Here is a 12,420-nt window from a genome sequence, read left to right as displayed (position 1 = left end):
ATCTTCCACATGACAAAACGTTGCATAGAGAACTAAATTGTTCATTTGTATCCGTGAATTCCTTGCATACAGAGAACCAAATTCAGCTAAACTTGGCACGGATCTAAGTATTGATCAACATCAAGGCCGTTATTGCAATCCCTCCACATCCCAGCAGCGTCGCAAATTGCACATTCCAGCGCATCATGAGACAGATGCAAACATTACTGTGACTTACTTTGCTTGAACAATCAATGTAAATCCACTCAGAACATGATCCTTTCGTCCAAGTTCCATTCAAGAACTTGGAACAGTCATCAATGGTGGTAGGACAGTAAACACAGCCACACCTTTCCACCAGATTCCTGCTCAGAAAGGAACATCTGCATCTTCATCATGGATAGTGAGACCACTCCTTAGAAACACATTTCTCAAAGAACAACCTATAGAAATAATCCCTGAAAGTATAGTCTTGGTTGTTGGACTGGGAACAACATGGCTTTATATCTTGAGGAGCACATACGCACCACTGGGTTCCAAAGCCAATTGAATGGTCAACATCTGTAACAATCAATTATGCTAAAGCCGCGACACGTGGAATGTGTCTCTTGGTCAAAGACATTTCACGCAGAGTTCTGAAATCTTCCACATGACCAAATTTTGCATAGAGAACTAAATTGTTTATTTGTATCCGTGGATTCCTTGCATACAGAGAACCAAATTCAGCTAAACTTGGCACGGATATAAGTATTGATCAACATCAAGGCCGTTGTTGCAATCCCTCCACATCCCAGCAGCGTCGCAAATTGCACATTCCAGCGCATCATAAGACAGATGCAAACATTACTGTGACTGACTTTGCTTGAACTATCAATGTAAATCCACTCAGAACATGATCCTTTCGTCCAAGTTCCATTCAAGAACTTGGAACAGTCATCAATGGTGGTAGGACAGTAAACACAGCCACACCTTTCCACCAGCTTCCTGCTCAGAAAGGAACATCTGCATCTTCATCATGGATAGTGAGACCACTCCTTAGAAACACATTTCTCAAAAATAAACTATAGAAATGATCCCTGAAAGTATAGTCTTGGTTGTTGGACTGGGAACAACCTGGCTTTATATCTTGAGGAGCACATACGCACCACTGGGTTCCAAAGCCAATTGAATGGTCGACATCTGTAACAATCAATTATGCTAAAGCCGCGACACGTGGAATGTGTCTCTTGGTCAAAGACATTTAACGCAGGGTTCTGAAATCTTCCACATGACAAAACGTTGCATAGAGAACTAAATTGTTCATTTGTATCCGTGGATTCCTTGCATACAGAGAACCAAATTCAGCTAAACTTGGCACGGATCTAAGTATTGATCAACATCAAGGCCGTTATTGCAATCCCTCCACATCCCAGCAGCGTCGCAAATTGCACATTCCAGCGCATCATGAGACAGATGCAAACATTACTGTGACTTACTTTGCTTGAACAATCAATGTAAATCCACTCAGAACATGATCCTTTCGTCCAAGTTCCATTCAAGAACTTGGAACAGTCATCAATGGTGGTAGGACAGTAAACACAGCCACACCTTTCCACCAGATTCCTGCTCAGAAAGGAACATCTGCATCTTCATCATGGATAGTGAGACCACTCCTTAGAAACACATTTCTCAAAGAACAACCTATAGAAATAATCCCTGAAAGTATAGTCTTGGTTGTTGGACTGGGAACAACATGGCTTTATATCTTGAGGAGCACATACGCACCACTGGGTTCCAAAGCCAATTGAATGGTCAACATCTGTAACAATCAATTATGCTAAAGCCGCGACACGTGGAATGTGTCTCTTGGTCAAAGACATTTAACGCAGAGTTCTGAAATCTTCCACGACAAAACGTTGCATAGACAACTAAATTGTTCATTTGTATCCGTGGACTCCTTGCATACAGAGAACCAAATTCAGCTAAACTTGGCACGGATACAAGTATTGATCAACATCAAGGCCGTTGTTGCAATCCCTCCACATCCCAGCAGCGTCGCAAATTGCACATTCCAGCGCATCATGAGACAGATGCAAACATTACTGTGACTGACTTTGCATTAACAATCAATGTAAATCCACTCAGAACATTATCCTTTCGTCCAAGTTCCATTCAAGAACTTGGAACAGTCATCAATGGTGGTAGGACAGTAAACACAGCCACACCTTTCCACCAGATTCCTGCTCAGAAAGGAACATCTGCATCTTCATCATGGATAGTGAGACCACTCCTTAGAAACACATTTCTCAAAAATAAACTATAGAAATGATCCCTGAAAGTATAGTCTTGGTTGTTGGACTGGGAACAACCTGGCTTTATATCTTGAGGAGCACATACGCACCACTGGGTTCCAAAGCCAATTGAATGGTCGACATCTGTAACAATCAATTATGCTAAAGCCGCAACACGTGGAATGTGTCTCTTGGTCAAAGACATTTCACGCACAGTTCTGAAATCTTCCACATGACCAAATTTTGCATAGAGAACTAAATTGTTCATTTGTATCCGTGGATTCCTTGCATACAGAGAACCAAATTCAGCTAAACTTGGCACGGATCTAAGTATTGATCAACATCAAGGCCGTTATTGCAATCCCTCCACATCCCAGCAGCATCGCATATTGCACATTCCAGCGCATCATGAGACAGATGCAAACATTACTGTGACTGACTTTGCTTGAACAATCAATGTAAATCCACTCAGAACATGATCCTTTCGTCCAAGTTCCATTCAAAAACTTGGAACAGTCATCAATGGTGGTAGGACAGTGAACACAGCCACACCTTTCCACCAGATTCCTGCTCAGAAAGGAACATCTGCATCTTCATCATGGATAGTGAGACCACTCCTTAGAAACACATTTCTCAAAAAAAAACCTATAGAAATGATCCCTGAAAGTATAGTCTTGGTTGTTGGACTGGGAACAACCTGGCTTTATATCTTGAGGAGCACATACGCACCACTGGGTTCCAAAGCCAATTGAATGGTCGACATCTGTAACAATCAATTATGCTAAAGCCGCGACACGTGGAATGTGTCTCTTGGTCAAAGACATTTCACGCAGAGTTCTGAAATCTTCCACATGACCAAATTTTGCATAGAGAACTAAATTGTTTATTTGTATCCGTGGATTCCTTGCATACAGAGAACCAAATTCAGCTAAACTTGGCACGGATATAAGTATTGATCAACATCAAGGCCGTTGTTGCAATCCCTCCACATCCCAGCAGCGTCGCAAATTGCACATTCCAGCGCATCATAAGACAGATGCAAACATTACTGTGACTGACTTTGCTTGAACTATCAATGTAAATCCACTCAGAACATGATCCTTTCGTCCAAGTTCCATTCAAGAACTTGGAACAGTCATCAATGGTGGTAGGACAGTAAACACAGCCACACCTTTCCACCAGCTTCCTGCTCAGAAAGGAACATCTGCATCTTCATCATGGATAGTGAGACCACTCCTTAGAAACACATTTCTCAAAAATAAACTATAGAAATGATCCCTGAAAGTATAGTCTTGGTTGTTGGACTGGGAACAACCTGGCTTTATATCTTGAGGAGCACATACGCACCACTGGGTTCCAAAGCCAATTGAATGGTCGACATCTGTAACAATCAATTATGCTAAAGCCGCGACACGTGGAATGTGTCTCTTGGTCAAAGACATTTAACGCAGGGTTCTGAAATCTTCCACATGACAAAACGTTGCATAGAGAACTAAATTGTTCATTTGTATCCGTGGACTCCTTGCATACAGAGAACCAAATTCAGCTAAACTTGGCACGGATCTAAGTATTGATCAACATCAAGGCCGTTATTGCAATCCCTCCACATCCCAGCAGCGTCGCATATTGCACATTCCAGCGCATCATGAGACAGATGCAAACATTACTGTGACTGACTTTGCTTGAACAATCAATGTAAATCCACTCAGAACATGATCCTTTCGTCCAAGTTCCATTCAAAAACTTGGAACAGTCATCAATGGTGGTAGGACAGTGAACACAGCCACACCTTTCCACCAGATTCCTGCTCAGAAAGGAACATCTGCATCTTCATCATGGATAGTGAGACCACTCCTTAGAAACACATTTCTCAAAGAACAACCTATAGAAATGATCCCTGAAAGTATAGTCTTGATTGTTGGACTGGGAACAACCTGGCTTTATATCTTGAGGAGCACATACGCACCACTGGGTTCCAAAGCCAATTGAATGGTCGACATCTGTAACAATCAATTATGCTAAAGCCGCGACACGTGGAATGTGTCTCTTGGTCAAAGACATTTCACGCAGAGTTCTGAAATCTTCCACATGACAACATTTTTCATAGAGAACTAAATTGTTCATTTGTATCCGTGGATTCCTTGCATACAGAGAACCAAATTCAGCTAAACTTGGCACGGATATAAGTATTGATCAACATCAAGGCCGTTGTTGCAATCCCTCCACATCCCAGCAGCGTCGCAAATTGCACATTCCAGCGCATCATGAGACAGATGCAAACATTACTGTGACTGACTTTGCTTGAACAATCAATGTAAATCCACTCAGAACATGATCCTTTCGTCCAAGTTCCATTCAAGAACTTGGAACAGTCATCAATGGTGGTAGGACAGTGAACACAGCCACACCTTTCCACCAGATTCCTGCTCAGAAAGGAACATCTGCATCTTCATCATGGATAGTGAGACCACTCCTTAGAAACACATTTCTCAAAAATAAACTATAGAAATGATCCCTGAAAGTATAGTCTTGGTTGTTGGACTGGGAACAACCTGGCTTTATATCTTGAGGAGCACATACGCACCACTGGATTCCAAAGCCAATTGAATGGTCGACATCTGTAACAATCAATTATGCTAAAGCCGCGACACGTGGAATGTGTCTCTTGGTCAAAGACATTTCACGCAGAGTTCTGAAATCTTCCACATGACAAAACGTTGCATAGATAACCAAATAGTTTGTTTGGATCCGTGGATTCCTTGCATACAGAGAACCAAATTCAGCTAAACTTGGCACGGATATAAGTATTGATCAACATCAAGGCCGTTGTTGCAATCCCTCCACATCCCAGCAGCGTCGCAAATTGCACATTCCAGCGCATCATGAGACAGATGCAAACATTACTGTGACTTACTTTGCTTGAACAATCAATGTAAATCCACTCAGAACATGATCCTTTCGTCCAAGTTCCATTCAAGAACTTGGAACAGTCATCAATGGTGGTAGGACAGTAAACACAGCCACACCTTTCCACCAGATTCCTGCTCAGAAAGGAACATCTGCATCTTCATCATGGATAGTGAGACCACTCCTTAGAAAAACATTTCTCAAAGAACAACCAATAGAAATGATCCCTGAAAGTATAGTCTTGGTTGTTGGACTGGGAACAACATGGCTTTATATCTTGAGGAGCACATACGCACCACTGGGTTCCAAAGCCAATTGAATGGTCGACATCTGTAACAATCAATTATGCTAAAGCCGCGACACGTGGAATGTGTCTCTTGGTCAAAGACATTTAACGCAGAGTTCTGAAATCTTCCACGACAAAACGTTGCATAGACAACTAAATTGTTCATTTGTATCCGTGGACTCCTTGCATACAGAGAACCAAATTCAGCTAAACTTGGCACGGATCTAAGTATTGATCAACATCAAGGCCGTTATTGCAATCCCTCCACATCCCAGCAGCGTCGCAAATTGCACATTCCAGCACATCATGAGACAGATGCAAACATTACTGTGACTGACTTTGCTTGAACAATCAATGTAAATCCACTCAGAACATGATCCTTTCGTCCAAGTTCCATTCAAAAACTTGGAACAGTCATCAATGGTGGTAGGACAGTGAACACAGCCACACCTTTCCACCAGATTCCTGCTCAGAAAGGAACATCTGCATCTTCATCATGGATAGTGAGACCACTCCTTAGAAACACATTTCTCAAAGAACAACCTATAGAAATGATCCCTGAAAGTATAGTCTTGATTGTTGGACTGGGAACAACCTGGCTTTATATCTTGAGGAGCACATACGCACCACTGGGTTCCAAAGCCAATTGAATGGTCGACATCTGTAACAATCAATTATGCTAAAGCCGCGACACGTGGAATGTGTCTCTTGGTCAAAGACATTTCACGCAGAGTTCTGAAATCTTCCACATGACAACATTTTTCATAGAGAACTAAATTGTTCATTTGTATCCGTGGATTCCTTGCATACAGAGAACCAAATTCAGCTAAACTTGGCACGGATATAAGTATTGATCAACATCAAGGCCGTTGTTGCAATCCCTCCACATCCCAGCAGCGTCGCAAATTGCACATTCCAGCGCATCATGAGACAGATGCAAACATTACTGTGACTGACTTTGCTTGAACAATCAATGTAAATCCACTCAGAACATGATCCTTTCGTCCAAGTTCCATTCAAGAACTTGGAACAGTCATCAATGGTGGTAGGACAGTGAACACAGCCACACCTTTCCACCAGATTCCTGCTCAGAAAGGAACATCTGCATCTTCATCATGGATAGTGAGACCACTCCTTAGAAACACATTTCTCAAAAATAAACTATAGAAATGATCCCTGAAAGTATAGTCTTGGTTGTTGGACTGGGAACAACCTGGCTTTATATCTTGAGGAGCACATACGCACCACTGGATTCCAAAGCCAATTGAATGGTCGACATCTGTAACAATCAATTACGCTAAAGCCGCGACACGTGGAATGTGTCTCTTGGTCAAAGACATTTCACGCAGAGTTCTGAAATCTTCCACATGACAAAACGTTGCATAGATAACCAAATAGTTTGTTTGGATCCGTGGATTCCTTGCATACAGAGAACCAAATTCAGCTAAACTTGGCACGGATATAAGTATTGATCAACATCAAGGCCGTTGTTGCAATCCCTCCACATCCCAGCAGCGTCGCAAATTGCACATTCCAGCGCATCATGAGACAGATGCAAACATTACTGTGACTTACTTTGCTTGAACAATCAATGTAAATCCACTCAGAACATGATCCTTTCGTCCAAGTTCCATTCAAGAACTTGGAACAGTCATCAATGGTGGTAGGACAGTAAACACAGCCACACCTTTCCACCAGATTCCTGCTCAGAAAGGAACATCTGCATCTTCATCATGGATAGTGAGACCACTCCTTAGAAACACATTTCTCAAAGAACAACCTATAGAAATAATCCCTGAAAGTATAGTCTTGGTTGTTGGACTGGGAACAACATGGCTTTATATCTTGAGGAGCACATACGCACCACTGGGTTCCAAAGCCAATTGAATGGTCGACATCTGTAACAATCAATTATGCTAAAGCCGCGACACGTGGAATGTGTCTCTTGGTCAAAGACATTTAACGCAGAGTTCTGAAATCTTCCACGACAAAACGTTGCATAGACAACTAAATTGTTCATTTGTATCCGTGGACTCCTTGCATACAGAGAACCAAATTCAGCTAAACTTGGCACGGATCTAAGTATTGATCAACATCAAGGCCGTTATTGCAATCCCTCCACATCCCAGCAGCGTCGCATATTGCACATTCCAGCGCATCATGAGACAGATGCAAACATTACTGTGACTGACTTTGCTTGAACAATCAATGTAAATCCACTCAGAACATGATCCTTTCGTCCAAGTTCCATTCAAAAACTTGGAACAGTCATCAATGGTGGTAGGACAGTGAACACAGCCACACCTTTCCACCAGATACCTGCTCAGAAAGGAACATCTGCATCTTCATCATGGATAGTGAGACCACTCCTTAGAAACACATTTCTCAAAGAACAACCTATAGAAATGATCCCTGAAAGTATAGTCTTGATTGTTGGACTGGGAACAACCTGGCTTTATATCTTGAGGAGCACATACGCACCACTGGGTTCCAAAGCCAATTGAATGGTCGACATCTGTAACAATCAATTATGCTAAAGCCGCGACACGTGGAATGTGTCTCTTGGTCAAAGACATTTCACGCAGAGTTCTGAAATCTTCCACATGACAACATTTTTCATAGAGAACTAAATTGTTCATTTGTATCCGTGGATTCCTTGCATACAGAGAACCAAATTCAGCTAAACTTGGCACGGATATAAGTATTGATCAACATCAAGGCCGTTGTTGCAATCCCTCCACATCCCAGCAGCGTCGCAAATTGCACATTCCAGCGCATCATGAGACAGATGCAAACATTACTGTGACTTACTTTGCTTGAACAATCAATGTAAATCCACTCAGAACATGATCCTTTCGTCCAAGTTCCATTCAAGAACTTGGAACAGTCATCAATGGTGGTAGGACAGTAAACACAGCCACACCTTTCCACCAGATTCCTGCTCAGAAAGGAACATCTGCATCTTCATCATGGATAGTGAGACCACTCCTTAGAAACACATTTCTCAAAGAACAACCTATAGAAATAATCCCTGAAAGTATAGTCTTGGTTGTTGGACTGGGAACAACATGGCTTTATATCTTGAGGAGCACATACGCACCACTGGGTTCCAAAGCCAATTGAATGGTCGACATCTGTAACAATCAATTATGCTAAAGCCGCGACACGTGGAATGTGTCTCTTGGTCAAAGACATTTAACGCAGAGTTCTGAAATCTTCCACGACAAAACGTTGCATAGACAACTAAATTGTTCATTTGTATCCGTGGACTCCTTGCATACAGAGAACCAAATTCAGCTAAACTTGGCACGGATCTAAGTATTGATCAACATCAAGGCCGTTATTGCAATCCCTCCACATCCCAGCAGCGTCGCATATTGCACATTCCAGCGCATCATGAGACAGATGCAAACATTACTGTGACTGACTTTGCTTGAACAATCAATGTAAATCCACTCAGAACATGATCCTTTCGTCCAAGTTCCATTCAAAAACTTGGAACAGTCATCAATGGTGGTAGGACAGTGAACACAGCCACACCTTTCCACCAGATTCCTGCTCAGAAAGGAACATCTGCATCTTCATCATGGATAGTGAGACCACTCCTTAGAAACACATTTCTCAAAGAACAACCTATAGAAATGATCCCTGAAAGTATAGTCTTGATTGTTGGACTGGGAACAACCTGGCTTTATATCTTGAGGAGCACATACGCACCACTGGGTTCCAAAGCCAATTGAATGGTCGACATCTGTAACAATCAATTATGCTAAAGCCGCGACACGTGGAATGTGTCTCTTGGTCAAAGACATTTCACGCAGAGTTCTGAAATCTTCCACATGACAACATTTTTCATAGAGAACTAAATTGTTCATTTGTATCCGTGGATTCCTTGCATACAGAGAACCAAATTCAGCTAAACTTGGCACGGATATAAGTATTGATCAACATCAAGGCCGTTGTTGCAATCCCTCCACATCCCAGCAGCGTCGCAAATTGCACATTCCAGCGCATCATGAGACAGATGCAAACATTACTGTGACTGACTTTGCTTGAACAATCAATGTAAATCCACTCAGAACATGATCCTTTCGTCCAAGTTCCATTCAAGAACTTGGAACAGTCATCAATGGTGGTAGGACAGTGAACACAGCCACACCTTTCCACCAGATTCCTGCTCAGAAAGGAACATCTGCATCTTCATCATGGATAGTGAGACCACTCCTTAGAAACACATTTCTCAAAAATAAACTATAGAAATGATCCCTGAAAGTATAGTCTTGGTTGTTGGACTGGGAACAACCTGGCTTTATATCTTGAGGAGCACATACGCACCACTGGATTCCAAAGCCAATTGAATGGTCGACATCTGTAACAATCAATTATGCTAAAGCCGCGACACGTGGAATGTGTCTCTTGGTCAAAGACATTTCACGCAGAGTTCTGAAATCTTCCACATGACAAAACGTTGCATAGATAACCAAATAGTTTGTTTGGATCCGTGGATTCCTTGCATACAGAGAACCAAATTCAGCTAAACTTGGCACGGATATAAGTATTGATCAACATCAAGGCCGTTGTTGCAATCCCTCCACATCCCAGCAGCGTCGCAAATTGCACATTCCAGCGCATCATGAGACAGATGCAAACATTACTGTGACTTACTTTGCTTGAACAATCAATGTAAATCCACTCAGAACATGATCCTTTCGTCCAAGTTACATTCAAGAACTTGGAACAGTCATCAACGGTGGTAGGACAGTGAACACAGCCACACCTTTCCACCAGATTCCTGCTCAGAAAAGAACATCTGCATCTTCATCATGGATAGTGAGAACACTCCTTAGAAACACATTTCTCAAAGAACAACCTATAGAAATGATCCCTGAAAGTATAATCTTTGTTGTTGGACTGGGAACAACCTGGCTTTATATCTTGAGGAGCACATACGCACCACTGGGTTCCAAAGCCAATTGAATGGTCGACATCTGTAACAATCAATTATGCTAAAGCCGCGACACGTGGAATGTGTCTCTTGGTCAAAGACATTTCACGCAGAGTTCTGAAATCTTCCACATGACAACATTTTTCATAGAGAACTAAATTGTTCATTTGTATCCGTGGATTCCTTGCATACAGAGAACCAAATTCAGCTAAACTTGGCACGGATCTAAGTATTGATCAACATCAAGGCCGTTATTGCAATCCCTCCACATCCCAGCAGCGTCGCAAATTGCACATTCCAGCACATCATGAGACAGATGCAAACATTACTGTGACTGACTTTGCTTGAACAATCAATGTAAATCCACTCAGAACATGATCCTTTCGTCCAAGTTCCATTCAAAAACTTGGAACAGTCATCAATGGTGGTAGGACAGTGAACACAGCCACACCTTTCCACCAGATTCCTGCTCAGAAAGGAACATCTGCATCTTCATCATGGATAGTGAGACCACTCCTTAGAAACACATTTCTCAAAGAACAACCTATAGAAATGATCCCTGAAAGTATAGTCTTGATTGTTGGACTGGGAACAACCTGGCTTTATATCTTGAGGAGCACATACGCACCACTGGGTTCCAAAGCCAATTGAATGGTCGACATCTGTAACAATCAATTATGCTAAAGCCGCGACACGTGGAATGTGTCTCTTGGTCAAAGACATTTCACGCAGAGTTCTGAAATCTTCCACATGACAACATTTTTCATAGAGAACTAAATTGTTCATTTGTATCCGTGGATTCCTTGCATACAGAGAACCAAATTCAGCTAAACTTGGCACGGATATAAGTATTGATCAACATCAAGGCCGTTGTTGCAATCCCTCCACATCCCAGCAGCGTCGCAAATTGCACATTCCAGCGCATCATGAGACAGATGCAAACATTACTGTGACTGACTTTGCTTGAACAATCAATGTAAATCCACTCAGAACATGATCCTTTCGTCCAAGTTCCATTCAAGAACTTGGAACAGTCATCAATGGTGGTAGGACAGTGAACACAGCCACACCTTTCCACCAGATTCCTGCTCAGAAAGGAACATCTGCATCTTCATCATGGATAGTGAGACCACTCCTTAGAAACACATTTCTCAAAAATAAACTATAGAAATGATCCCTGAAAGTATAGTCTTGGTTGTTGGACTGGGAACAACCTGGCTTTATATCTTGAGGAGCACATACGCACCACTGGATTCCAAAGCCAATTGAATGGTCGACATCTGTAACAATCAATTATGCTAAAGCCGCGACACGTGGAATGTGTCTCTTGGTCAAAGACATTTCACGCAGAGTTCTGAAATCTTCCACATGACAAAACGTTGCATAGATAACCAAATAGTTTGTTTGGATCCGTGGATTCCTTGCATACAGAGAACCAAATTCAGCTAAACTTGGCACGGATATAAGTATTGATCAACATCAAGGCCGTTGTTGCAATCCCTCCACATCCCAGCAGCGTCGCAAATTGCACATTCCAGCGCATCATGAGACAGATGCAAACATTACTGTGACTTACTTTGCTTGAACAATCAATGTAAATCCACTCAGAACATGATCCTTTCGTCCAAGTTCCATTCAAGAACTTGGAACAGTCATCAATGGTGGTAGGACAGTAAACACAGCCACACCTTTCCACCAGATTCCTGCTCAGAAAGGAACATCTGCATCTTCATCATGGATAGTGAGACCACTCCTTAGAAACACATTTCTCAAAGAACAACCTATAGAAATAATCCCTGAAAGTATAGTCTTGGTTGTTGGACTGGGAACAACATGGCTTTATATCTTGAGGAGCACATACGCACCACTGGGTTCCAAAGCCAATTGAATGGTCGACATCTGTAACAATCAATTATGCTAAAGCCGCGACACGTGGAATGTGTCTCTTGGTCAAAGACATTTAACGCAGAGTTCTGAAATCTTCCACGACAAAACGTTGCATAGACAACTAAATTGTTCATTTGTATCCGTGG

At 42.1% G+C, this 12,420-nt stretch overlaps 20 non-coding genes across 20 annotated transcripts; all 20 read right to left on the bottom strand.

The window, feature by feature from the left end:
- Positions 1 to 240: 240 nt before the first annotated feature.
- LOC134025681 (small nucleolar RNA U3) lies at positions 241 to 453 on the bottom strand. Its single transcript, XR_009931193.1, has one exon. It is a non-coding gene; the product is annotated as a small nucleolar RNA U3 (small nucleolar RNA).
- A 406-nt stretch (positions 454 to 859) lies between these two features.
- Positions 860 to 1,071, bottom strand: LOC134025616 (small nucleolar RNA U3). Its single transcript, XR_009931130.1, has one exon. It is a non-coding gene; the product is annotated as a small nucleolar RNA U3 (small nucleolar RNA).
- A 406-nt stretch (positions 1,072 to 1,477) lies between these two features.
- On the bottom strand, positions 1,478 to 1,690 carry LOC134025680 (small nucleolar RNA U3). Its single transcript, XR_009931192.1, has one exon. It is a non-coding gene; the product is annotated as a small nucleolar RNA U3 (small nucleolar RNA).
- A 404-nt stretch (positions 1,691 to 2,094) lies between these two features.
- LOC134025622 (small nucleolar RNA U3) lies at positions 2,095 to 2,306 on the bottom strand. The gene has a single exon (XR_009931136.1). It is a non-coding gene; the product is annotated as a small nucleolar RNA U3 (small nucleolar RNA).
- Positions 2,307 to 2,712: 406 nt separating this feature from the next.
- Positions 2,713 to 2,925, bottom strand: LOC134025594 (small nucleolar RNA U3). The gene has a single exon (XR_009931110.1). It is a non-coding gene; the product is annotated as a small nucleolar RNA U3 (small nucleolar RNA).
- Positions 2,926 to 3,331: 406 nt separating this feature from the next.
- Positions 3,332 to 3,543, bottom strand: LOC134025604 (small nucleolar RNA U3). The gene has a single exon (XR_009931119.1). It is a non-coding gene; the product is annotated as a small nucleolar RNA U3 (small nucleolar RNA).
- A 406-nt stretch (positions 3,544 to 3,949) lies between these two features.
- Positions 3,950 to 4,162, bottom strand: LOC134025612 (small nucleolar RNA U3). Its single transcript, XR_009931127.1, has one exon. It is a non-coding gene; the product is annotated as a small nucleolar RNA U3 (small nucleolar RNA).
- A 406-nt stretch (positions 4,163 to 4,568) lies between these two features.
- LOC134025766 (small nucleolar RNA U3) lies at positions 4,569 to 4,780 on the bottom strand. Its single transcript, XR_009931276.1, has one exon. It is a non-coding gene; the product is annotated as a small nucleolar RNA U3 (small nucleolar RNA).
- Positions 4,781 to 5,186: 406 nt separating this feature from the next.
- Positions 5,187 to 5,399, bottom strand: LOC134025710 (small nucleolar RNA U3). The gene has a single exon (XR_009931222.1). It is a non-coding gene; the product is annotated as a small nucleolar RNA U3 (small nucleolar RNA).
- Positions 5,400 to 5,803: 404 nt separating this feature from the next.
- LOC134025611 (small nucleolar RNA U3) lies at positions 5,804 to 6,016 on the bottom strand. Its single transcript, XR_009931126.1, has one exon. It is a non-coding gene; the product is annotated as a small nucleolar RNA U3 (small nucleolar RNA).
- A 406-nt stretch (positions 6,017 to 6,422) lies between these two features.
- Positions 6,423 to 6,634, bottom strand: LOC134025755 (small nucleolar RNA U3). The gene has a single exon (XR_009931265.1). It is a non-coding gene; the product is annotated as a small nucleolar RNA U3 (small nucleolar RNA).
- Positions 6,635 to 7,040: 406 nt separating this feature from the next.
- On the bottom strand, positions 7,041 to 7,253 carry LOC134025679 (small nucleolar RNA U3). Its single transcript, XR_009931191.1, has one exon. It is a non-coding gene; the product is annotated as a small nucleolar RNA U3 (small nucleolar RNA).
- Positions 7,254 to 7,657: 404 nt separating this feature from the next.
- LOC134025689 (small nucleolar RNA U3) lies at positions 7,658 to 7,870 on the bottom strand. The gene has a single exon (XR_009931202.1). It is a non-coding gene; the product is annotated as a small nucleolar RNA U3 (small nucleolar RNA).
- Positions 7,871 to 8,276: 406 nt separating this feature from the next.
- On the bottom strand, positions 8,277 to 8,489 carry LOC134025678 (small nucleolar RNA U3). The gene has a single exon (XR_009931190.1). It is a non-coding gene; the product is annotated as a small nucleolar RNA U3 (small nucleolar RNA).
- A 404-nt stretch (positions 8,490 to 8,893) lies between these two features.
- LOC134025610 (small nucleolar RNA U3) lies at positions 8,894 to 9,106 on the bottom strand. Its single transcript, XR_009931125.1, has one exon. It is a non-coding gene; the product is annotated as a small nucleolar RNA U3 (small nucleolar RNA).
- A 406-nt stretch (positions 9,107 to 9,512) lies between these two features.
- On the bottom strand, positions 9,513 to 9,724 carry LOC134025743 (small nucleolar RNA U3). The gene has a single exon (XR_009931253.1). It is a non-coding gene; the product is annotated as a small nucleolar RNA U3 (small nucleolar RNA).
- Positions 9,725 to 10,130: 406 nt separating this feature from the next.
- On the bottom strand, positions 10,131 to 10,343 carry LOC134025718 (small nucleolar RNA U3). Its single transcript, XR_009931230.1, has one exon. It is a non-coding gene; the product is annotated as a small nucleolar RNA U3 (small nucleolar RNA).
- A 406-nt stretch (positions 10,344 to 10,749) lies between these two features.
- On the bottom strand, positions 10,750 to 10,962 carry LOC134025609 (small nucleolar RNA U3). Its single transcript, XR_009931124.1, has one exon. It is a non-coding gene; the product is annotated as a small nucleolar RNA U3 (small nucleolar RNA).
- Positions 10,963 to 11,368: 406 nt separating this feature from the next.
- Positions 11,369 to 11,580, bottom strand: LOC134025731 (small nucleolar RNA U3). Its single transcript, XR_009931242.1, has one exon. It is a non-coding gene; the product is annotated as a small nucleolar RNA U3 (small nucleolar RNA).
- Positions 11,581 to 11,986: 406 nt separating this feature from the next.
- Positions 11,987 to 12,199, bottom strand: LOC134025677 (small nucleolar RNA U3). The gene has a single exon (XR_009931189.1). It is a non-coding gene; the product is annotated as a small nucleolar RNA U3 (small nucleolar RNA).
- Positions 12,200 to 12,420: the final 221 nt, after the last annotated feature.

Source organism: Osmerus eperlanus, chromosome 8, assembly GCF_963692335.1.
Source record: "Osmerus eperlanus chromosome 8, fOsmEpe2.1, whole genome shotgun sequence".
Lineage (NCBI taxonomy): Eukaryota > Metazoa > Chordata > Actinopteri > Osmeriformes > Osmeridae > Osmerus > Osmerus eperlanus.
The sequence above is the reverse complement of the archived record's forward strand: the minus strand, read 5'-3'. Positions and strand labels throughout refer to the sequence as shown.